Here is a 27,834-nt window from a genome sequence, read left to right as displayed (position 1 = left end):
GCTCGTCCCTCTTCACCCTCCTCATTCTCAATCGTCTGTCACTGCCGGCACCATCTCGCTATTCTTGTCGTTTAACATCACACTGTTCCTGTCGTTTGACAGAGCGTGTCTCCATCACGCGTTTCTTGTTGTTTAACAGTGATGATGCGTGCGGTTTGCCGGGCGGAGGGCAGCGCTAGGCAGCGGCTGAGGGAGGAGGTAGGTACACAAACACACACACAAACACACAAACACACACATGATAAAAGTCTGAAACTTACTGATCTCGTTTACACACAATCTCTTTCTATATCTCTCTCTCTCTCCTTATTTCTACATAAATATCTGCTTCTTCTCTCTCTCCTTATTTCTATATAAATATCTGCTTCTTCTCTTTCTCCTTATTTCTATATAAATATCTGCTTCTTCTCTTTATTTCCATAAATATTATTTCTTATTTCATAAATATCTGCTTCTTCTTATTTCTTAAATATCTGCTTCTTCTTTCTCCTTATTTCTACATAAATATCTGCTTCTTCTTCTTCTTTCTCCTTATTTCTATATAAATATCTGCTTCTTCTCTTTCTCCTTATTTCTACATAAATATCTGCTTCTTCTCTTTCTCCTTATTTCTATATAAATATCTGCTTCTTCTCTTTCTCCTTATTTCTATATAAATATCTGCTTCTTCTTCTCTCCTTATTTCTATATAAATATCTGCTTCTTCTTCTCTTTCTCCTTATTTCTATATAAATATCTGCTTCTTCTCTTTCTCCTTATTTCTATATAAATATCTGCTTCTTCTTCTCTTTCTCCTTATTTCTATATAAATATCTGCTTCTTCTTCTTCTTCTCTCCTTATTTCTATATAAATATCTGCTTCTTCTTCTCTTTCTCCTTATTTCTATATAAATATCTGCTTCTTCTTCTCTTTCTCATTATTTCTATATAAATATCTGCTTCTTCTTCTTCTTTCTCCTTATTTCTATATAAATATCTGCTTCTTCTTCTCTTTCTCCTTATTTCTATATAAATATCTGCTTCTTCTTCTCTTTCTCCTTATTTCTATATAAATATCTGCTTCTTCTTCTCTTTCTCCTTATTTCTATATAAATATCTGCTTCTTCTTCTTCTTCTCTCCTTATTTCTATATAAATATCTGCTTCTTCTTCTCTCTCTCCTTATTTCTATATAAATATCTGCTTCTTCTTCTCTCTCTCCTTATTTCTATATAAATATCTGCTTCTTCTTCTCTCTCTCCTTATTTCTACATAAATATCTGCTTCTTCTTCTCTCTCTTTCCCCTTATGTTTCTCTTCATTTCAGTCTTTCTGAAGGTATATGATTTGATTGGTTTCATGTGTCAGTAACTACTGTTAAGGACATTTAGAGTATTCAGTCTTTATCATTTCAGACAGTTCTGTCTATTTGTCAGGAGCTATGTAGATAAGATACCTGACGTGAAATCTCTCTGTATGAGTGTGGACGTGTGTGGCATCTCTGTATGAGTGTGGACGTTTGTGTGGCATCTCTGTATGAGTGTGGACGTTTGTGTGGCATCTCTGTATGAGTGTGGACGTTTGTGTGGCATCTCTGAATGAGTGTGGACGTTTGTGTGGCATCTCTGAATGAGTGTGGACGTTTGTGTGGCATCTCTGTATGAGTGTGGACGTTTGTGTGGCATCTCTATATGAGTGTGGACGTTTGTGTGGCATCTCTATATGAGTGTGGACGTTTGTGTGGCATCTCTGTATGAGTGTGGACGTTTGTGTGGCATCTCTGTATGAGTGTGGACGTTTGTGTGGCATCTCTGTATGAGTGTGGACGTTTGTGTGGCATCTCTGAATGAGTGTGGACGTTTGTGTGGCATCTTATTCACACATAGTTGATTGACAGGCTCTACGGTACTGGCTTGTGTTTGCTGAAGGAAACATCCGCCACCTCAAGCTTCTCTATCAGTTGGTACTGAAATATGTTTCATTCAATTCAATTCAAAGGGCTTTACATTTTTCTCATTATGAGGGTTTATTTCCCTTCAATTTAACCGTTTCAGACTACGACACACACACACACACACACACACACACACACACACACACACACACACATATTATGGCACATCAACACACATACACACACATACACACACTATGGCACAACAACACTGAGACACACACACACACACACACATTATAGCACATCAACACACACACTACGGGCCACCAACACTAATACACACACACAGTACACACTTTTGCGTCACATCAATGCTGCTCTCAAATGAGCTGCTCTGGTCAGTGTGTGTGTGTGTGTGTGTGTCTGTAAGGGTTATCCCCCTCATCATTATTACTTCTGAGCCTCAGTGTGGCCCAGATGGGCTACAATAAACCCCTCTAACCTGTGTGTGTGTGCGTGCGTGCGTGCGTGCGTGCGTGCGTGCGTGCGTGCGTGCGTGCACAGTGTGGCCCAGAAACATTAGCCATAATATTATGATGCAGAGGGAGAGGAAGGAACAGTCGGGGAGAGGGATGTGGGGGGCTTAGACAGCAGGGGGGCAGATGAACATAGAGGCAAAGCGAGAGAGAAAGTGAGAGATATATTGGGACACAGGGAAAGCAAGAGAGATAACCCCTTGTATCACTCTCCCTCCTCTTTTCTGCCTCTGCCTCCTCTCTCTACCCCCTCTCTTCCCCCTCTCCCCCCCTCTTTCCCTCCTCTCTCTGCCCCTCATTCCCTCCCCCTCTTCCCCTCCTTCCCTCCTCTCTCTACCCTCTCTCTTCCCCCTCTTACCCCCATCTTTCCCTCCTCTCTCTGCCCCTCATTCCCTCCCCTCTTCCCCTCCTTCCCTCCTCTCTCTGCCCGCTCTTTTCCTCCTCTATCTACCCCTCTTTTCCCCCTCTATCTACCCCCTCTTTCCCCCTCTCTCTCCCCCTTTTTCCCTACTTTCTCACCCCCTCTCTCCCTCCTCTTTCCCTCCCCCTTTCCCTTTTTCTGTAGATAACAACATGGTTATCTACAGTTATACTACAACATGGTTATCTACAGTTATACTACAACATGGTTATCTACAGTTATACTACAACATGGTTATCTACAGTTAAACTACAACATGGTTATCTACAGTTATACTACAACATGGTTATCTACAGTTATACTACAACATGGTTATCTACAGTTATACTACGACATGGTTATCTACAGTTATACTTCAACATGGTTATCTACAGTTATACTACAACATGGTTATCTACAGTTATACTACAGTAGACAACATGGTTATCTACAGTTATACTACAACATGGTTATCTACAGTTATACTACAACATGGTTATCTACAGTTATACTACAGTAGACAACATGGTTATCTACAGTTATACTACAACATGGTTATCTACAGTTACACTACAACATGGTTATCTACAGTTATACTACAACATGGTTATCTACAGTTATACTACAACATGGTTATCTACAGTTATACTACAACATGGTTATCTACAGTTATACTACAACATGGTTATCTACAACAGTTATCTACAACAGTTATCTACAGTTATACTACAACATGGTTATCTACAGTTATACTACAACATGGTTATCTACAGTTATACTACAACATGGTTATCTACAGTTATATCTACAGTTATACTACAACATGGTTATCTACAGTTATACTACAACATGGTTATCTACAGTTATACTACAACATGTTATCTACAGTTATCTACAGTTATACACAACATGGTTATCTACAGTTATACTACAACATGGTTATCTACAGTTATACTACAACATGGTTATCTACAGTTATACTACAACATGGTTATCTACAGTTATACTACAACATGGTTATCTACAGTTATACTACAACATGGTTATCTACAGTTATACTACAACATGGTTATCTACAGTTATACTACAACATGGTTATCTACAGTTATACTACAACATGGTTATCTACAGTTATACAACATGGTTATCTACAGTTATACTACAACATGGTTATCTACAGTTATACTACAACATGGTTATCTACAGTTATACTACAACATGGTTATCTACAGTTACACTACAACATGGTTATCATGGTTATCTACAGTTATACTTCAACATGGTTATCTACAGTTATACTACAACATGGTTATCTACAGTTATATCTACAGTTATACTACAACATGGTTACAGTTATTACAATACAGTTATACTACAACATGGTTATCTACAGTTATACTACAACATGGTTATCTACAGTTATACTACAACATGGTTATCTACAGTTATACTACAACATGGTTATCTACAGTTACATTACTACAACATGGTTATCTACAGTTATATTACAACATGGTTATCTACAGTTATACTACAACATGGTTATCTACAGTTACATTATCTACAGTTATACTACAACATGGTTATCTACAGTTATACTACAACATGGTTATCTACAGTTATACTACAACATGGTTATCTACAGTTATACTACAACATGGTTATCTGGTTATCTACAGTTATAGTTATACTACAACATGGTTATCTACAGTTATACTACAACATGGTTATCTACAGTTATACTACAACATGGTTATCTACAGTTATACTACAACATGGTTATCTACAGTTATACTACAACATGGTTATCTGCAGTTATACTACAACATGGTTATCTACAGTTATACTACAACATGGTTATCTACAGTTATACTACAACATGGTTATCTACAGTTATACTATAACATGGTTATCTACAGTTACATTACAACATGGTTATCTACAGTTATACTACAACATGGTTATCTGCAGTTATACTACAACATGGTTATCTACAGTTACATTACAACATGGTTATCTACAGTTATACTACAACATGGTTATCTACAGTTATACTTCAACATGGTTATCTACAGTTATACTACAACATGGTTATATACAGTTACATTACAACATGGTTATCTACAGTTATACTACAACATGGTTATCTACAGTTATACTACAACATGGTTATCTACAGTTACATTACAACATGGTTATCTACAGTTATACTACAAAATGGTTATCTACAGTTATACTTCAACATGGTTATCTACAGTTATACTTCAACATGGTTATCTACAGTTATACTACAACATGGTTATCTACAGTTATACTTCAACATGGTTATCTACAGTTATACTACAACATGGTTATATACAGTTACATTACAACATGGTTATCTACAGTTATACTACAACATGGTTATCTGCAGTTATACTACAACATGGTTATCTACAGTTATACTACAACATGGTTATCTACAGTTACATTACAACATGGTTATCTACAGTTATACTACAACATGGTTATCTACAGTTATACTACAACATGGTTATCTACAGTTACATTACAACATGGTTATCTACAGTTATACTACAACATGGTTATCTACAGTTATACTACAACATGGTTATCTACAGTTACATTACAACATGGTTATCTACAGTTATACTACAACATGGTTATCTACAGTTATACTACAACATGGTTATCTACAGTTATACTACAACATGGTTATCTACAGTTACATTACAACATGGTTATCTACAGTTATACTACAACATGGTTTTCTACAGTTATACTACAACATGGGTATCTACAGTTATACTACAACATGGGTATCTACAGTTATACTACAACATGGGTATCTACAGTTATACTACAACATGGTTATCTACAGTTACATTACAACATGGTTATCTACAGTTATACTACAACATGGTTATCTGCAGTTATACTACAACATGGTTATCTACAGTTATACTACAACATGGTTATCTGCAGTTATACTACAACATGGTTATCTACAGTTATACTACAACATGGTTATCTACAGTTATACTACAGTAGACAACATGGTTATCTACAGTTATACTACAACATGGTTATCTACAGTTATACTACAACATGGTTATCTACAGTTATACTACAACATGGTTATCTGCAGTTATACTACAACATGGTTATCTACAGTTATACTACAACATGGTTATCTACAGTTATACTACAACATGGTTATCTACAGTTATACTACAACATGGTTATCTACAGTTATACTACAACATGGTTATCTACAGTTATACTACAGTAGACAACATGGTTATCTACAGTTACATTACATCATGGTTATCTACAGTTACATTACATCATGGTTATCTACAGTTATACTACAACATGGTTATCTACAGTTATATTACAACATGGTTATCTACAGTTATACTACAACATGGTTATCTACAGTTATACTACAACATGGTTATCTACAGTTATACTACAACATGGTTATCTACAGTTATACTACAACATGGTTATCTATAGTTACATTACAACATGGTTATCTACAGTTATACTACAGTAGACAACATGGTTATCTGCAGTTAAACTACAACATGGTTATCTACAGTTATACTACAACATGGTTATCTACAGTTATACTACAACATGGTTATCTACAGTTATACTACAACATGGTTATTTACAGTTATACTACAACATGGTTATTTACATTTACATTTAAGTCATTTAGCAGACGCTCTTATCCAGAGCGACTTACATCTACAGTTATACTACAACATGGTTATCTACAGTTACATTACAACATGGTTATCTACAGTTATACTACAACATGGTTATCTACAGTTATATTACAACATGGTTATCTACAGTTACATTACAACATGGTTATCTACAGTTACATTACAACATGGTTATCTACAGTTACATTACAACATGGTTATCTACAGTTATACTACAACATGGTTATCTACAGTTATACTACAACATGGTTATCTACAGTTATACTACAACATGGTTATCTACAGTTATACTACGGTAGACTGCATGGTTAGCTACAGGCCCAATTAACCTTAATCACAGGCAAATAACTACATGATTATTGTACTCTGTTACAAACTCAGTTTGGCTCTCTCCTGAAAAATATAAAATGTTCAAGGTTGGGAAATGTATCAATAAATTGCCTAAATACGTAGTTTTTTGACATTGGTATGCGTGGTCCTTTGACATTGGTATGCGTGGTCCTTTGACATTGGTATGCGTGGTCCTTTGACATTGGTATGCGTGGTCCTTTGAAATTGGTATTCGTAGTCCTTTGACATTGGTATGTGTAGTCCTTTGACATTGGTATGTGTAGTCCTTTGACATTGGTATGTGTAGTCCTTTAACATTGGTATTTGTAGTCCTTTAACATTGGTATTTGTAGTCCTTTAGTCTATTCTAGTGCAACATTTTACTCAGCCATTTACATGTATACGTCTATACACTCTGTATTATCAACAATGTTACTTCACAGAATATTTTTTACAGATTTATGTTTTTGAAAATAAACCTTTGTCTTCTGCATTTGTCCATTTACAATGTTCTTATCTCCCGATTTCCACCTGTTTAGATTAGATGAGGTATCTTTATCTGCAGATAGAAGGAAAGGTGTATACACGTACAGCATACTGCCTTCACTTCTGTTTCACTGCAGACACAAGGTCACATTCAGAGCCTAACATCTACAGTATGTGTGTGTGTATGTTTCCAGTGTTATGCCATGGTAGGGACTCCGCTGAGGGACTGCTGTGTGTGTGTGTGTGTGTGTGTGTGTGTGTGTGTGTGTGTGTGTGTGTGTGTGTGTGTGTGTGTGCGTGTGCGTGTGCGTGTGTGCGCGTGCATGTGTGTGTGCGTGCGTGCGATGAAATTGTTTCAAATTAAATCCTGGATCAACATAGAAAACGGATTAGATTTGCAGAAGTCATCAATTTAAGGGAATTTAGTAAAAAAAAATCACCCAAATGTTATCCACAATCCAATGACATGGTGACATTTTTTGTTGATTTCACATTGAATTTACATTAGTTTATAAGATTTACATTGGAGTCATTTAGCAAACACTCTTATCCAGAGAGACTTACAGTAGTGAGTAATTTAGCAGATGCTCTTATCCAGAGAGACGTACAGTAGTGAGTCATTTAGCAGACACTCTTATCCAGAGAGACTTACAGTAGTGAGTCATTTAGCAGACGCTCTTATCCAGAGAGACTTACAGTAGTGAGTCATTTAGCAGATGCTCTTATCCAGAGAGACTTACAGTAGTGAGTCATTTAGTAGACACTCTTATCCAGAGAGACTTACAGTAGTGAGTCATTTAGCAGACGCTCTTATCCAGAGAGACTTACAGTAGTGAGTCATTTAGCAGACGCTCTTATCCAGAGACGTACAGTAGTGAGTCATTTAGCATACACTCTTATCCAGAGAGACTTACAGTAGTGAGTCATTTAGCAGACGCTCTTATCCAGAGACGTACAGTAGTGAGTCATTTAGCAGACTCTGCACACAAATGAACGTAAGCCGGTACACACATGCACCCACACAAATGCATTCCTTTATTTGAGAGCTCTACTGTATGGTGATTGACTGGTGTGTGTGTGTGTGTGTGTGTGTGTGTGTGTGTGTGTGTGTGTGTGTGTGTGTGTGTGTGTGTGTGTGTGTGTGTGTGTGTGTGTGTGTGTGTGTGTGTGTGGTGGAGAGCTCTCCCTCCTTAGTGTTTATCCAGAGGTCAAGTTTCTCCTGTGTGTTGTGGTTTGTTGTGATGTGGTATGGTGTGTTGTGGTGGTGTGTTGTGGTTCGTGGTGTTGCAATGTATTGTGGTGTGGTGTGTTGTAGGGCTGACCCCATTGTGTCAACTGGTCGATTGTTTGGTTGATACGCTGTTGATCGGCCAAGATTTCTTTAGTCGAACAGTAGCAGACACCTTTCTCATTGGCTCCTGTCTGAGTGGACTAATCCACTGTGGAGGCCGTGGCACAGTCTATCAGTCTAAAACATGTGCTACTGAAATTGTATATGTTTATATTATGTAAGAACGGTGCAACACTAATAAAAATTTAAAATAAATTATAACAAATGTGCTTTCTCCAACGTTTGATAGCGGTCGCTGTCCGCGGTTCTGAAATATCAGTGCGCTGTTGAATTGGGGCCATTTCCTAGACCATGTAATAGCATCCGCTATGTAATAGCAAAGTAAACCAGCTTATTGGTGTTGAGAACAATCTGGCGGAGGCAGCAGAGACGAGAAAACAGTCATTGCCGTAATTGTCTAAGAATTAGGCTTAGTATAGCAACCTTGTATAACCACCATAGAGCTGTAGGCCTCAGATAGCATCCTGTTTAGTCTTAACACCATCATTTACTTAGGCCTATATTTCAATACTTATATAGGCTACAGTACTGTATCAATCAGTCATTCATTTGTTCATGTCATCCCACAGCGTACGAGTCATTCATGATTTGAAGTGCAGTCAAGCATTTTAGTTCAAATAAAATAACACAGCGAACCTTAAATAAATGGCGTGAACAATAAATAAACCGCTCCGTTTCGGCATTCGCGAATACATGCGAATGTTTCACTATTTGCTGTAATAAAGGCTTTACAAAAACAGTGATGTAAACCTAAACAAAAGAGTGAGGTGTAAAACTCTAAATAATACACGGGATGAGAGCCGTAATAACAATATCACGTAGTACAAAAGCCGATACAATAGAGCACAGGACCAACGGACATGAGGACAATAACCGACAAGACAATGGGGAACAGAGGGCACATATATAACATACTAATCAGGGGGAATGGGAACCAGGTGTGCATAATGAGACAAGACAATGGGGAACAGAGGCACATATATAACATACTAATCAGGGGGAATGGGAACCAGGTGTGCGTAATGAGACAAGACAATGGGGAACAGAGGGCACATATATAACATACTAATCAGGGGGAATGGGAACCAGTTGTGCATAATGAGACAAGACAATGGGGAACAGAGGGCACATATATAACATACTAATCAGGGGGAATGGGAACCAGGTGTGCGTAATGAGACAAGACAATGGGGAACAGAGGGCACATATATAACATACTAATCAGGGGGAATGGGAACCAGGTGTGCGTAATGAGACAAGACAATGGGGAACAGAGGGCACATATATAACATACTAATCAGGGGGAATGGGAACCAGGTGTGCGTAATGAGACAAGACAATGGGGAACAGAGGGCACATATATAACCTACTAATCAGGGGGAATGGGAACCAGGTGTGCGTAATGAGACAAGACAATGGGGAACAGAGGGCACATATATATAACCTACTAATCAGGGGGAATGGGAACCAGGTGTGCGTAATGAGACAAGACAATGGGGAGCAGAGGGCACATATATAACATACTAATCAGGGGGAATGGGAACCAGGTGTGCATAATGAGACAAGACAATGGGGAACAGAGGGCACATATATAACATACTAATCAGGGGGAATGGGAACCAGGTGTGCGTAATGAGACAAGACAATGGGGAGCAGAGGGCACATATATAACATACTAATCAGGGGGAATGGGAACCAGGTGTGCGTAATGAGACAAGACAATGGGGAACAGAGGGCACATATATAACATACTAATCAGGGGGAATGGGAACCAGGTGTGCGTAATGAGACAAGACAATGGGGAACAGAGGGCACATATATAACCTACTAATCAGGGGGAATGGGAACCAGGTGTGCGTAATGAGACAAGACAATGGGGAACAGAGGGCACATATATAACCTACTAATCAGGGGGAATGGGAACCAGGTGTGCGTAATGAGACAAGACAATGGGGAGCAGAGGGCACATATATAACATACTAATCAGGGGGAATGGGAACCAGGTGTGCATAATGAGACAAGACAATGGGGAACAGAGGGCACATATATAACATACTAATCAGGGGGAATGGGAACCAGGTGTGCGTAATGAGACAAGACAATGGGGAGCAGAGGGCACATATATAACATACTAATCAGGGGGAATGGGAACCAGGTGTGCGTAATGAGACAAGACAATGGGGAACAGAGGGCACATATATAACATACTAATCAGGGGGAATGGGAACCAGGTGTGCGTAATGAGACAAGACAATGGGGAACAGAGGGCACATATATAACATACTAATCAGGGGGAATGGGAACCAGGTGTGCGTAATGAGACAAGACAATGGGGAGCAGAGGGCACATATATAACATACTAATCAGGGGGAATGGGAACCAGGTGTGCATAATGAGACAAGACAATGGGGAACAGAGGGCACATATATAACATACTAATCAGGGGGAATGGGAACCAGGTTTGTGTAATGAGACAAGACAATGGGGAACAGAGGGCACATAGATAACATACTAATCAGGGGGAATGGGAACCAGGTGTGCGTAATGAGACAAGACAATGGGGAACAGAGGGCACATATATAACATACTAATCAGGGGGAATGGGAACCAGGTTTGTGTAATGAGACAAGACAATCCGGTGTTGGTGGGGATGATCCAGTTCAGTGACGCCTAGAAGGCCGGTGACATAGACCTCCGGAGCTGGTGAATGGAATGAGCAGCAGAACCGGGGGGATCTGAAACTGGTGAATGGAATGAGCAGCAGAACCGGGGGGTACCTGAAACTGGTGAATGGAATGAGCAGCAGAACCGGGGGATCTGAAACTGGTGAATGGAATGAGCAGCAGAACCGGGGGGATCTGAAACTGGTGAATGGAATGAGCAGCAGAACCGGGGGATCTGAAACTGGTGAATGGAATGAGCAGCAGAACCGGGGGGGATCTGAAACTGGTGAATGGAATGAGCAGCAGAACCGGGGGATCTGAAACTGGTGAATGGAATGAGCAGCAGAACCGGGGGATCTGAAACTGGTGAATGGAATGAGCAGCAGAACCGGGGGGTACCTGAAACTGGTGAATGGAATGAGCAGCAGAACCGGGGGATCTGAAACTGGTGAATGGAATGAGCAGCAGAACCGGGGGGATCCGTGACACTCTGGTATGCTTCTAATTTATTTAGTGTTATTTTAACAGCAGCTGTTTGGAACACATAATATGCACTAATCGCTGGCTCCTAACCTTGTTTTTCTTGATCTCCAGTATTTTCCACAACTAGTCAAATGTATTCCACACATCTGGCTTCCCCTTTACCTGTCTTAGTTAAATAAAATTAAATAAAACGTTACTTCTCACAGACACTTGCCAGTTGGTCTGTGCAAGCTTTGAGTACATGTCCTGGTAATCTATCTGGCCCCACAGCTTTGTGAATGTTGACCTGTTTAAAGGTTTTGCTCACATCGGCTACCGAGAGCGTTATCACACAGTCATCCAGAACAGCTGGTGCTCTCATGCATGCTTACGTGTTGCTTGCCTCGAAGTGAGCATAATAAGCATTTAGCTCGTCTGGTTGGCTCGCGTCACTGGGCAGCTCACGTCTGGGTTTTCAAGCCCTGCCACATCCGACGAGCGTCAGAGCCGGTGTAGTAGGATTCAATGAATGATGGTTCGTCTGAGGGCATGGTGTGATTTCTTATAGGCGTCCAGATTTGTGTCCCAATCCTTGAAAGCAGCAGCTCTAGCCTTTAGCTCGATGCGGATGTTGCCTGTAATCCATGGCTTCTGGTTGGGATATGTATGTTTGGTCACTGTTGGGACGACGTTGTCGATGCACTTATTGATGAGCCGATGACTGAGGTGGTATGCTCCTCAATGCCATTGGATGAATCCAAGAACGTATTCCAGTCTGTGCTGCAAAACAGTCCTGTAGCGTAGCATCCGTGTCATCTGACCACTTCTATATTGAGCGAGTCACTGGTACTTCCTGCTTTAGTATTTGCTTTTAAGCAGGAATCAGGAGGATAGAATTATGGTCATATTTGCCAAATGGGGGGTGGGGGAGAGTTTTATATGCATCTCTGTGTGTGGAGTAAAGGTGGTCTAGAGTTTTTTTCCCCCCTCTGGTTGCACATGTGACATGCTGGTAAATTCCCCGGCCGCTAGGAGCACCGGGGTGAGCATTGTCTTGTTTGCTTATGACCGTATAGAGTTGGTTGAATGACGTCTTAGTGCCAGCATCTGTCTGTGGTGGTAAATAGACGGCTACGAATAATATAGATGAGAACTCTCTTGGTAGATAGTGTGGTCTACAGCTTATCATAAGGTACTCTACCTCAGGCAAGCAATACCTCGAGACTTCTTTAAGTCAGCGGTTATTGACAAAAAGACACACACCCCCACCCCTCGTCTTACCAGACGTAGCTTCTCTGTTCTGCCGTTGCATTGAAAATCCCTCCAGCTCTATATTATCTGTGTTGACGTTCAGCCAAGACTTGTGAAACATAAGATATTACAGTTCTAAATGTCCAGTTGGAAGGATAATCGTAATCGTAGGTCATCAATTTTGTTTTCCAATGATTGCATGTTAGCAAGTAGAATTGAATTGACTCGCTCCCCTATGGATTCTCAAAAGGCAGCCCGATCTGCGTCCTCTTTTCCTCCATCTTTTCTTCACGCAAATTACGGGCATCTGGGCCTGTTCCCAGGAGAGCAGTATATCTTTCTCAACAGACTCGTTAAAGGAAAAAGCTTCTTCCAGTTCGTGGTGAGAAATCCCAGTTCTGATGTCCAGAAGTTATTTTTGGTCATAAGAGATGGTAGCAGCAATATTATATACAAAATAACAAACAATGCAAAAAAATGAACAAAATAGCACAATTGGTTACGGGCATGTAAAACGTCAGCCGTCCTCTTTGTTGCCATCATTATTTCATCAAACAGTGCGCTTAAAGCATCAGACAAGCTCAATGCATGTAGTTGATTTGATTAAAACACATAAGATGTGTCTACATATGGAAAAATACATGTTAAAACATTTCAACCAATCGATTGGTCGAAAGAACAGATAACTCTCGGTTGAACCAAGATTTTTTTCACAGCCTTACTGTGTTGTTGTTGTGTTATTGTGGTCTGTTGTGGTGTTTCTGTGTGGTGTGGTTTGGTGTGTGGTGGGGTGTTGTTGTGGTGTGTTTGACTCTAAAAGCGTTTACTGAAACACACCTCTACTCTGTACCTAAGACCCACTGCATGTAAGTGTACTCTTTGCATTTCCAATAATAATAATGCTTCTGGACATGCTTTACTGCCTTGGCGAGATGATGTATTGGTGGGTATAGTCTATCTAGGATCAAACTCCAACTTTTTAACTGAACATGGGGAGACAAGACAACAGCTGGTCATGTTGTGAACAATCTGTAACAAAAAATATAACCCCAACCTTTTTCCTAAACATGGGGAGATAAGACAACAGGTGGTCATGTTGTGAACAATCTGTAACAAAAAATATAACCCCAACCTTTTACCTAAACATGGGGAGATAAGACAACAGCTGGTCATGTTGTGAACAATCTGTAACAAAAAATATAACCCCAACCTTTTACCTAAACATGGGGAGATAAGACAACAGCTGGTCATGTTGTGAACAATCTGTAACAAAAAATATAAGCCCAACCTTTTACCTAAACATGGGGAGATAAGACAACAGCTGGTCATGTTGTGAACAATCTGGAGATAACAGCTGGTCATGTTGTGAACAATCTGGAGATCAGATAAAAGCTGGTCATGTTGTAAACAATCTGGAGATAAGATAACAGCTGGTCATGTTGTAAACAATCTGGAGTTAACAGCTGGTCACATTGTAAACAATCTGGAGATAACAGCTGGTCATGTTGTAAACAATCTGGAGATAAGATAACAGCTGGTCATGTTGTAAACAATCTGGAGATAACAGCATGTCATGTTGTAAACAATCTGGAGATAACAGCTGGTCATGTTGTAAACAATCTGGAGATAAGATAACAGCTGGTCATGTTGTAAACAATCTGGAGATAACAGATGGTCATGTTGTAAACAATCTGGAGATAAGAGGTGGTCATGTTGTAAACAATCTGGAGATAAGAGGTGGTCACGTTGTAAACAATCTGGAGATAACAGCTGGTCATGTTGTGAACAATCTGGAGATAACAGCTGGTCACGTTGTAAACAATCTGGAGATAAGAGGTGGTCATGTTGTAAACAATCTGGAGATAAGATAACAGCTGGTCACGTTGTAAACAATCTGGAGATAAGATAACAGCTGGTCACGTTGTAAACAATCTGGAGATAACAGCTGGTCATGTTGTAAACAATCTGGAGATAAGATAACAGCTGGTCATGTTGTAAACAATCTGGAGATAAGATAACAGCTGGTCACATTGTAAACAATCTGGAGATAACAGCTGGTCATGTTGTAAACAATCTGGAGATAACAGCTGGTCACGTTGTAAACCATCTGGAGATAAGATAACAGCTGGTCATGTTGTAAACAATCTGGAGATAACAGATGGTCATGTTGTAAACAATCTGGAGATAAGAGGTGGTCATGTTGTAAACAATCTGGAGATAACAGATGGTCATGTTATAAACAATCTGGAGATAAGAGGTGGTCATGTTGTAAACAATCTGGAGATAACAGATGGTCATGTTGTAAACAATCTGGAGATAACAGATGGTCATGTTGTAAACAATCTGGAGATAAGAGGTGGTCACGTTGTAAACAATCTGGAGATAAGAGATGGTCATGTTGCAAACAATCTGGAGATAAGAGGTGGTCATGTTGTAAACAATCTGGAGATAAGATAACAGCTGGTCATGTTGTAAACAATCTGGAGATAAGATAACAGCTGGTCATGTTGTAAACAATCTGGAGATAACAGCTGGTCATGTTGTAAACAATCTGGAGATAAGATAACAGCTGGTCATGTTGTAAACAATCTGGAGATAACAGCTGGTCATGTTGTAAACAATCTGGAGATAAGATAACAGCTGGTCACGTTGTAAACAATCTGGAGTTAACAGCTGGTCACGTTGTAAACAATCTGGAGTTAACAGCTGGTCACGTTGTAAACAATCTGGAAATGAGAACTGGCCACATTGTGAACAGTCTGGAGATTGGAGGAGTGGTTGTGTGGTCTCTCCGTTTCAATTCAAAGGGCTTTAGGAATGGGAAACATATGTTTACATTGCCAAAGCAAGTGAAATAGATAATAAACAAAAGTGAAATAAACAATCAGAAATTAACAGTAAACATTTACAGTTGAAGTCGGAAGTTTACATACACTTAGTTTGGAGTCATTAAAACTCGTTTTTCAACCACTCCACACATTTCTTTGTAACAAACTATAGTTTTGGCAAGTCGGTTAGGACATCTACTTTGTGCATGACACAAGTCATTTTTCCAACAATTGTTTACAGAGAGATTATTTCACTTATCATTCACTGTATCACAGTTCCAGTGGGTCAGAAGTTTACAAACACTAAGTTGACTGTGCCTTTAAACAGCTTGGAAAATTCCAGAATCATTTGAGTCAATTGGAGGTGTACCTATGAATGTATTTCAAGGCCTACCTTCAAACTCAGTGCCTCTTTGCTTGACATCATGGGAAAATCAAAAGAATTCAGCCAATTGTAGACCTCCACAAGTATGGTTCATCCTTGGGAGAAATTTCCAAAACGTCTGAAGGTACCACGTTCATCTGTACAAACAATAGTATGCAAGTATAAACACCATGGGACCACGCAGACGTCATACTGCTCAGGAAGGAGACTCGTTCTGTCTCCTAGAGATGAACATACTTTGGTGCGAAAAGTGCAAACCAATCCCAGAACAACAGCAAAGGACCTTGTGAAGATGCGGCAGGAAACGGGTACAAAAGTATCTACAGTATATCCACAGTAAAACGAGTCCTATAACGACATAACCTGAAAGGCCGCACACCAAGGAAGAAGCCACTGCTCCAAAACCACCATAAAAAAAGACAGACTACGGTTTTCAACTGCACACGGGGACAAAGATCGTACTTTTTGGAGAAATGTCCTCTGGTCTGATGAAACCAAAATAGAACTTTGGCCACAATGACCATCGTTATGTTAGGAGGAAAAAGGGGGAGGCTTGCAAGCCGAAGACACCATCCCAACGGTGAATCACGGGGCTGGCAGCATCATGTTGGGGGGGGGGGGGTGCTTTACTGCAGGAGGGACTAGTGCACTTCACAAAATAGATGGCATCATGAGAAAGGAAAATTATGTGGATATATTGAAGCAACATCTCAAGACATCAGTCATGAAGTTAAAGCTTGGTCGCAAATGGGTCTTCCAAATGGACAATGACCCCAAGCATACTTCCAAAGTTGTGGCAAAACGGCTTAAGGACAACAAAGTAAAGGTATTGGAGTGGTCATCACAAAGCCCTGACCTCAATCTCACAGAAAATTTGTGGGCAAAACTGAATAAGTGTGTGCGAGCAAGGAGGCCTACAAATTTGACTTAGTTACACCAGCTCTGCCAGGAGGAATGGGACAAAATTCCCCCAACTTCTTGTGGGAAGCTTGTGGAAGGGAACCTTGTGGAAGGCTACCCGAAACGTTTGACCCAAGTTAAACAATTTAAAGGCAATGCTACCAAATACAAATTGAGTGTATGTAAACTTCTGACCCACTGGGAATGTGATGAAAGAAATACAAGCTGAAATAAATCCTTCTCTCTAATATTATTCTGACATTTCACATTCTTAAAATGAAGTGGTGATACTAACTGACCTAAGACAGGGAATCTTTACTAGGATTAATTGTGAAAGTTTAAATGTATTTGCCTACGGTGTATGTAAACTTTGGACTTCAACTGTACCTTGAATTGAATGAATCAATCGCAGACAATCCCGCATGGATTAGGCACCAATCAGTCTGGGGCGAGACGCACACACACAACTTTACCTTGGGCTAGTACAAACTGACTGCCAAGTAAAAACAGTCTTTAAGACGAAAAGATTGTCAACAGTTTTCTGACATTTGACTATCCTTGGCTTTGGGTTTCTCTCTCTCTCTCTCTCTCTCTCTCTCTCTCTCTCTTTCCTTCCGCCCCCCCCACACACACACAAACAAGCAGAAACATTACATCATATTGCTTTACATAATGACATTACTGTTTATTCTACTGTGCAGTATTATATTACGTCGTTTTATTATGACATTACATTATAGCTGGATATTACTATTCTAGCACAATCTAATTTCCCCTGCAGCACGCCTAGTTATCAATCTCATGATGTTAAACCTCGCAGCACCCGTGCAGAGGGTTAGCCAGCATGCTACACACACACACACACACACACACACACACACACACACACACACACACACACACACACACACACACACACACACACACACACACACACACAGTGCAGAGAGCTAGGCAGCATGTTAAACAGGCACATCAACCACCATCATTATCAATCAGATCGTGTTAGATCTTCCCTATTCTAACCACATCTGACCGGATGTGGTTTATTAATGCCTGTTCCAAGGAGCAGCCCGGTAATATTCTGTCTACACTGACAAAGTGTGTGTGTCTGTGTGTGTGTCCAATCCAACAAGATATCATAGACTCCTTGGACAAACGTCTATTTTTGACTTAATCTTCCGACGTGCTGTATTTAGGCACACAGCTCCCTCAATAACTCCAGACCATTTAGGCACAAAGAAACAACTCTACGGTTAAGTTAAGGTTTGAAGGTTTGCGATAGGGGTAAAACAGACAGCGTACTCCAGGTGCAGTTTAGACATTCATTAAGACTTGCCTTGCTAACTCTTTGTGGACGGATGCCACAGTGGTCTAAACAGGTTCAATCCCTGCGCCGGACACTTGTTTTTACATATTTGCCCCTAGTGGACAGTTTTGAAGGTGTCTCCTGACATCCTGGGCACCTGCAAAAACGTCACATTTTGACTTGAATCATGAGTGATCGATCTGATTAAATCGGCTGTCTCCTCTACTGGTCCTCAAGAAATGGACCTGACAGCTTCTATCCATCAATATTGCTTTCCTGCTCACTTCTCTTCCATCGCCCGTCTCAACTTCTCTTCTCCATCTATTTTTACTAGGCCAGTCAGTTAATTAAGAACAAATTGTTATTTACAATGACAGCCTACTGGGGAACAGTGGGTTAACTGCCTTGTTCAGGGGCAGAACGACAGCTCAGGGATTCGATCCAGCAACCTTTCAGTTACTGGCCCAACGCTCTAACCACAAGGCTACCTGCCGCACCAATCTATCCTCCATCTCTCCTTTCTCCTCCATCTCTCCCTTCTCCTCCATCTCTCCCCTCTCATCCATCTCTCCTCCATCTCTCCCTCTCCATCTCTCCTCAAATCTCTCCCTTTCTTCCATCTCTCCTCCATCTCTCCTCAAATCTCTCCCTTTCTTCCATCTCTCCCCCCTCTTCCATCTCTCCTCCATCTCTCCCCTCTCCTCCATCTCTCCCCATCTCTCCCCATCTCTCCTCCATCTCTCCCCTCTCCTCCATCTCTCCCCATCTCTCCTCAATCTCTCCCTCTCTTCCAACTCTCTTCCATCTCTCCTCCATCTCTCCATCTCTCCTCCATCTCTCCCCTCCTCCATCTCTCCTCCATCTCTCCTCCTCCATCTCTCCCCTCCTCCATCTCTATTCCATCTCTCCTCCATCTCTACATCTCTCCTCCATCTCTCCCCTCCTCCATCTCTCCCCTCCTCCATCTCTCCTCCATCTCTCCCTGCTCTTCCATCTCTCCTCCATCTCTCCATCTCTCCTCTATCTCTCCCTCTCTTCCATCTCTCCTCCATCTCTCCCCTCCTCCATCTCTCCCTCATCTCTCTTCCATCTCTCCTCCATCTGTTCTCCATCTCTTCTCCATCTCTCCTCCATCTCTCCTCCATCTCTCTTCCATCTCTCTTCCATCTCTCCTCCATCTGTTCTCCATCTCTCCTCCATCTCTCTTCCATCTCTCCTCCATCTGTTCTCCATCTCTCCTCCATCTCTCCTCCATCTCTCCTCCATCTGTTCTCCATCTCTTCTCCATCTACATCTGTCTTTCAATTCACCTCCCCTATCCATGCTTTCTCCCCTTCTCTCCCGTTTCTCTCTTCATTCCTCTCCTCTATTTATTTCCTCTCCTCCATCCATCACTTCTTTCCCCCTCTCCTCTCCCTCTTCTCTCTGCGCTTTTCTAATTCAAAATAAATCCTTAATATTATTTCTGGAGAAAAGATTGATCTGCAGATTCTTTCTCACTCCTTTCCTTTTCCATCTATCCATCTCTTTACCTCATCTGTCCATCTCTCTACCTGATTGATCTGTCTTTCTTTAATAGCCTCTCTCTCTCTCGCTCTCTCTCCCCTCTCTCTCTCGCTCTCACCCCTCTCTCTCCCCTCTCTCTATCTCTGTCTCTCTCTCTCATTCTCTCTCTCTTTCTTTCTCTTTCTCTCACTCCCTCTCCCTCCCTCTCTTTCTATCTCTCTCTATCGCTCGCTATCTCTCTCTTTCGCTCTCTGTCTCTTGTCAGTGTATGCATGTGTTGGTCGTAATAGCACACAGATGGTGTGTGTGTGGATAGCTGACGGAAGGTTCCAGTGAGATGTGAATCCATCGTTCCCATAAAACATGTCCTTTCATTAATGAACCTGACACACACACACACACACACACACACACACACACACACACGTCAGTGAGGTTTCATTCTTTGCTATATACCCCCTCCCTCACACACGCACACACACACACACACACACACACACACACACACACACACCGTCAGTGAGGTTTCATTCTTTGCTATATACCCCCTCCCACACACACACACACACACGCACACACGCACACACACGCACACACACACACACACACACACACACACACACACACCATCAGTGAGGTTTCATTCTTTGCTATATACCCCCACACGCACACACACACACACACACACACACACACACACACACACACACACACACACACACACACACACACACACTGTTTTACCATCACACACATCATGAAGCCAGTATAAATGATGCATCACAACATGTTTTCCTAAATTGTCTCCAAGCAATATCAGGAACGTTTTTCTCCCTCTATTTTCTATTAGCTCCTCTCTCCCCGTCTCAATCTCTTTTAACTTTTTCATCTCCCTCATGTTCCTCTCTCTCTCTCTTGCTCTCCCCTGTCTTTTTCTCTATCACATACAGTGGGGCAAAAAAAGTATTTAGTCAGCCAGCAATTGTGCAAGTTCTCCCGCTTAAAAAGATGAGAGAGGCCTGTAATTTTACTTATTTTCCACCATAGTTTGCAAATAACTTCATTAAAAATCCTACAATGTGATTTTCTGGAAATGTTTTTCTCATTTTGTCTGTCATAGTTGAAGTGTAACTATGATGAAAATTAAGTGGGATAACTTGCACAATTGGTGGCTGACTAAATACTTTTTTGCCCCACTGTACATGTAACTGCCAGAATAAAACAGGTAACTGCCAGAATAAAACATGTAACTGCCAGAATAAAACAGGTAACTGCCAGAATAAAACATGTAACTGCCAGAATAAAACAGGTAACTGCCAGAATAAAACATGTAACTGCCAGAATAAAACAGGTAACTGCCAGAATAAAACATGTAACTGCCAGAATAAAACAGGTAACTGCCAGAATAAAACAGGTAACTGCCAGAATAAAACAGGTAACTGCCAGAATAAAACAGGTAACTGCCAGAATAAAACAGGTAACTGCCAGAATAAAACAGGTAACTGCCAGAATAAAACAGGTAACTGCCAGAATAAAACAGGTAACTGCCAGAATAAAACAGGTAACTGCCAGAATAAAACAGGTAACTGCCAGAATAAAACAGGTAACTGCCAGATTAAAACAGGTAACTGCCAGAATAAAACAGGTAACTGCCAGAATAAAACATGTAACTGCCAGAATAAAACAGGTAACTGCCAGAATAAAACATGTAACTGCCAGAATAAAACAGGTAACTGCCAGAATAAAACATGTAACTGCCAGAAGAAATAAAAACAGGTAACTGCCAGCCAGAATAAAACAGGTAACTGCCAGAATAAAACAGGTAACTGCCAGAATAAAACAGTACTGCCAGAATTGTAACTGCCAGAATAAAACAGGTAACTGCCAGAATAAAACAGGTAACTGCCAGAATAAAAACATGTAACTAAAACAGGTAAACAGAATAAAACATGTAACTGCCAGAATAAAACAGGTAACTGCCAGAATTGAACAGGTAACTGCCAGAATTGAACAGGTAACTGCCAGAATTGAACAGGTAACTGCCAGAATAAAACAGGTAACTGCCAGAATAAAACATGTTGCCAGAATTGAACAGGTAACTGCCAGAATAAAACATGTAACTGCCAGAATAAAACAGGTAACTGCCAGAATAAAACATGTAACTGCCAGAATGAAAAGGTAACTGCCAGAATAAAACAGGTAACTGCCAGAATAAAACTGGTAACTGCCGGATTAAAACAGGTAACTGCCAGAATAAAACAGGTAACTGCCAGAATAAAACAGGTAACTGCCAGAATAAAACAGGTAACTGCCAGAATAAAACAGGTAACTGCCAGAATAAAACAGGTAACTGCCAGAATAAAACAGGTAACTGCCAGAATAAAACAGGTAACTGCCAGATTAAAACAGGTAACTGCCAGAATAAAACATGTAACTGCCAGAATAAAACATGTAACTGCCAGAATAAAACAGGTAACTGCCAGATTAAAACAGGTAACTGCCAGAATAAAACAGGTAACTGCCAGATTAAAACATGTAACTGCCAGAATAAAACAGGTAACTGCCAGAATAAAACAGGTAACTGCCAGAATAAAACAGGTAACTGCCAGAATAAAACATGTAACTGCCAGAATTGAACAGGTAACTGCCAGAATTGAACAGGTAACTGCCAGAATAAAACCAGTAACTGCCAGATTAAAACAGGTAACTGCCAGATTAAAACAGGTAACTGCCAGAATAAAACATGTAACTGCCAGAATAGAACAGGTAACTGCCAGAATAAAACATGTAACTGCCAGAATAAAACATGTAACTGCCAGAATAAAACAGGTAACTGCCAGAATTGAACAGGTAACTGCCAGAATTGAACAGGTAACTGACAGAATTGAACAGGTAACTGCCAGAATAAAACAGGTAACTGCCAGAATAAAACATGTAACTGCCAGAATTGAACAGGTAACTGCCAGAATAAAACAGGTAACTGCCAGAATAAAACAGGTAACTGCCAGAATAAAACATGTAACTGCCAGAATTGAACAGGTAACTGCCAGAATAAAACATGTAACTGCCAGAATTGAACAGGTAACTGCCAGAATAAAACAGGTAACTGCCAGAATAAAACAGGTAACTGCCAGAATAAAACAGGTAACTGCCAGAATAAAACAGGTAACTGCCAGAATAAAACATGTAACTGCCAGAATTGAACAGGTAACTGCCAGAATAAAACAGGTAACTGCCAGAATAAAACAGGTAACTGCCAGAATAAAACAGGTAACTGCCAGAATAAAACAGGTAACTGCCAGAATAAAACAGGTAACTGCCAGAATAAAACCGGTAACTGCCAGAATTGAACAGGTAACTGCCAGATTAAAACATGTAACTGCCAGAATAAAACAGGTAACTGCCAGAATTGAACAGGTAACTGCCAGAATTGAACAGGTAACTGCCAGATTAAAACAGGTAACTGCCAGAATAAAACAGGTAACTGCCAGATTAAAACAGGTAACTGCCAGAATTGAACAGGTAACTGCCAGATTAAAACAGGTAACTGCCAGAATAAAACCAGTAACTGCCAGAATAAAACCGGTAATTGCCAGAATAAAACCGGTAATTGCCAGAATAAAAATAATATTGTTTTTAGTTTTTTCTCTTGCTCTGCAAGGGCCGTGCCTTTTGTGGAGCGATAGGTAACGATGCTTTGTGGGAGGCAGTTGTTGATGTGTGCAGAGGGTCCCCGGTTCGAGCCCAGGTAGGGACATTGGAACTGTACAGGCTCATCAAATCAAATTGTATTGGTCACATACACATGGTTAACAGATGCTAATGGGAGTGTAGTGAAATGCTTGCTGTCCCTATTAAGACCCTTTGTGTTGGTTCATTTTGTCAGTTACCTGTATATCCGTGCTGGTGAGACTGTCCACAGTAGTCGTGTACGTTATGATCCAGTGCAAAGGTTCTACAATCTGTACTTTATAGTGTTTACACTGCTTCTATTCTCTCTGTCTGTCTCTCTTTCTCTCTGTCTGTCTGTCTGTCTGTCTGTCTGTCTGTCTGTCTGTCTGCCTGGCCTTGGTTTAGAGGACAGCGTGTTTGTGTTTGACTTGATGGCTTTAATTAAGAGATTATTTTCACAGTTTCGAGACGAGTTTTGAAGAGCACACACATGGACCTAGACACACACACCCTCCCCCACACCTACGGGCTCCCGAGTGGCGCAGTGGTCTAAGGCACTGCATCTCAGTGCAAGTAGACGTCAACTGCAGGCCCTGGTTCAAATCCAGGCTGCATCACCTTCGACTGTGATTGGGTGTCCTATAGGGCGGTGCACAATTGGCCCAGTGTCGGCTGGGGTAGGCTGTCATTGTAAATAAGAATTTGTTCTGAACTGACTTTTCTGGTTAAATACAGAAACATCTCTGTTGTCAGGGAAACAGTATGAACAGAATAACATTGCTGTTTGTTTGAAACATTTTTCGCAGAGGCTTAGTATGGCAGTTATACTAGGTACAGTTATACTGGGTACAGTTATACTAGGTACAGTTATACTAGGTACAGTTATACTAGGTACAGTTATACTGGGTACAGTTATACTAGATACAGTTATACTAGGTACAGTTATACTAGTTATACTAGGTACAGTTATACTAGTTATACTAGGTACAGTTATACTAGGTACAGTTATACTAGGTACAGTTATACTGGGTACAGTTATACTAGGTACAGTTATAACAGTTATACTAGGTACAGTTATACTAGGTACAGTTATACTAGGTACAGTTATACTAGGTACAGTTATACTGGGTACAGTTATACTAGGTACAGTTATAACAGTTATACTGGGTACAGTTATACTAGGTACAGTTATACTAGTTATACTAGGTACAGTTATACTGGGTACAGTTATACTGGGTACAGTTATACTAGGTACAGTTATAACAGTTATACTGGGTACAGTTATACTAGGTACAGTTATACTAGGTACAGTTATACTGGGTACAGTTATACTAGTTATACTAGGTACAGTTATACTAGGTACAGTTATACTGGGTACAGTTATACTAGGTACAGTTATAACAGTTATACTGGGTACAGTTATACTAGGTACAGTTATACTAGGTACAGTTATACTAGGTACAGTTATACTGGTACAGTTTCTGGTAGAGTTATAGGTACAGTTATACGGTACAGTTTAGAGTTTGAGAGAAAAGTTATACTAGGTAAGTTATACTAGGTCAGTTACTGACATACAGTTATAGGGACAGTTATACTAGGTACAGTTATAGAAGGGGTGCAACTAGTTAGACGGAAGGTACAGTTATACTGGGTACAGTTATACTAGGTACAGTTATGACTAGGTTAGGTAAGGTACAGTTATACTGGGTACAGTTATCTGGAGAAGTTATAGGAGTTATACTAGGTACAGTTATACTCAGGTACAGTTATACAAGGTACTAGTTCATACTGGAGTTTTAGGTACAGTTATAACAGAGGTACAGTTATACAGGTACAGTTATAGGGCAGTGTGAGCAGTTATACCAGGTACAGTTATACTTAGCAGTTATACTAGGTACAGTTATACTAGGTACAGTTATACTGGGTACAGTTATACTGCAGGTACAGGAGGGGAGGAGTACAGTTATACTAGGTACAGTTATAAGAGTACAGTTATACTAGGGTTAGAGGCAGTTATACTTGATACAGTTATACTGTGGGTACAGTTATACAGCAGTACAGTTATAAGAGGAACAGTTATAGGGGAGGTACAGTTATACAGGTCCGTTATACACAGTTATACTAGTCCATATACAGTTATAGGTACAGTTATACTAGGTACAGTTATACTGGAGCCACGGAGTTATACTAGGTACAGTTATACTAGGTACAGTTATACTAGAGGTACAGTTATACTAGGCTACAGTTATACTGGGGAGGCAGTTATACTAGGTACAGTTATACTAGGTTTGACAGTTATAAGAGTACAGTTATACTAGGTACAGTTATACTAGTTATACTAGGTACAGTTATAAGTTATACTGGGTACAGTTATACTAGTTATACTAGGTACAGTTATACTGGGTACAGTTATACTGAGGTACAGTTATACTAGGTACAGTTATACTAGTTATACTAGGTACAGTTATACTAGGTACAGTTACTGGTACGAGTTATACTAGGTACAGTTATACTAGGTACAGTTATACTAGGTAAGTTATGAGGTACAGTTATGCTAGGTATATTATACTAGGTACAGTTATACTAGGGGTAAGTTATAGGGTACAGTTATACTAGGTACAGTTATACTAGTTAACTAGGTACAGTTATACTAGTTATACTAGGTACAGTTATACTGGGTACAGTTATACTAGGTACAGTTATACTAGGTACAGTTAACTAGGTACAGTTATACTAGGTACAGTTATACTAGGTACAGTTATACTGGAGGTACAGTTATACTAGGTACAGTTATACTAGGTACAGTTAAAGGTACAGTTATACTAGGTACAGTTATACTAGGTACAGTTATACTAGGTACAGTTATAAGGTACAGTTATACTACAGTTATACAGTTATACTAGGTACAGTTATACTGGGTACAGTTAAGTACTAGGTACAGTTATACTACAGTTATACTAGGTACAGTTATACTAGTTATACTAGGTACAGTTATACTAGGTACAGTTATACTGGGTACAGTTATACTAGGTACAGTTATACTAGGTACAGTTATACTAGTTATACTAGGTACAGTTATACTAGGTACAGTTATACTGGGTACAGTTATACTAGGTACAGTTATACTAGTTATACTAGGTACAGTTATACTGGGTACAGTTATACTGGGTACAGTTATACTAGTTATACTAGGTACAGTTATACTAGGTACAGTTATACTAGGTACAGTTATAATAGTTATACTAGGTACAGTTATACTAGGTACAGTTATACTAGGTACAGTTATACTGGGTACAGTTATACTGGGTACAGTTATACTAGTTATACTAGGTACAGTTATACTAGGTACAGTTATACTGGGTACAGTTATACTGGGTACAGTTATACTAGGTACAGTTATACTAGTTATACTAGGTACAGTTATCCTGGGTACAGTTATACTAGGTACAGTTATACTAGTTATACTAGGTACAGTTATACTAGGTACAGTTATACTGGGTACAGTTATACTAGGTACAGTTATACTAGTTATACTAGGTACAGTTATACTAGGTACAGTTATACTAGTTATACTAGGTACAGTTATACTGGGTACAGTTATACTGGGTACAGTTATACTAGGTACAGTTATAATAGTTATACTAATACTAGTACAGTTGGGTACAGTTATACTAGGTACAGTTATACTAGTTATACTAGGTACAGTTATACTGGGTACAGTTATACTAGGTACAGTTATACTAGTTATACTAGGTACAGTTATACTAGGTACAGTTATACTGGGTACAGTTATACTAGGTACAGTTATACTAGTTATACTAGGTACAGTTATACTAGGTACAGTTATACTGGGTACAGTTATACTGGGTACAGTTATACTAGGTACAGTTATACTAGGTACAGTTATACTAGGTACAGTTATACTGGGTACAGTTATACTAGGTACAGTTATACTAGGTACAGTTATACTAGGTACAGTTATACTGGGTACAGTTATACTAGGTACAGTTATACTAGGTACAGTTATACTATACAGTTATACAGTTATACTGGGTACAGTTATACTAGGTACAGTTATACTAGGTACAGTTATACTAGTTATACTAGGTACAGTTATACTAGGTACAGTTATACTGGGTACAG

Source organism: Oncorhynchus nerka, linkage group LG11 (genome assembly GCF_034236695.1).
Source record: "Oncorhynchus nerka isolate Pitt River linkage group LG11, Oner_Uvic_2.0, whole genome shotgun sequence".
Classification (NCBI taxonomy): domain Eukaryota; kingdom Metazoa; phylum Chordata; class Actinopteri; order Salmoniformes; family Salmonidae; genus Oncorhynchus; species Oncorhynchus nerka.
The sequence above is the reverse complement of the archived record's forward strand: the minus strand, read 5'-3'. Positions refer to the sequence as shown.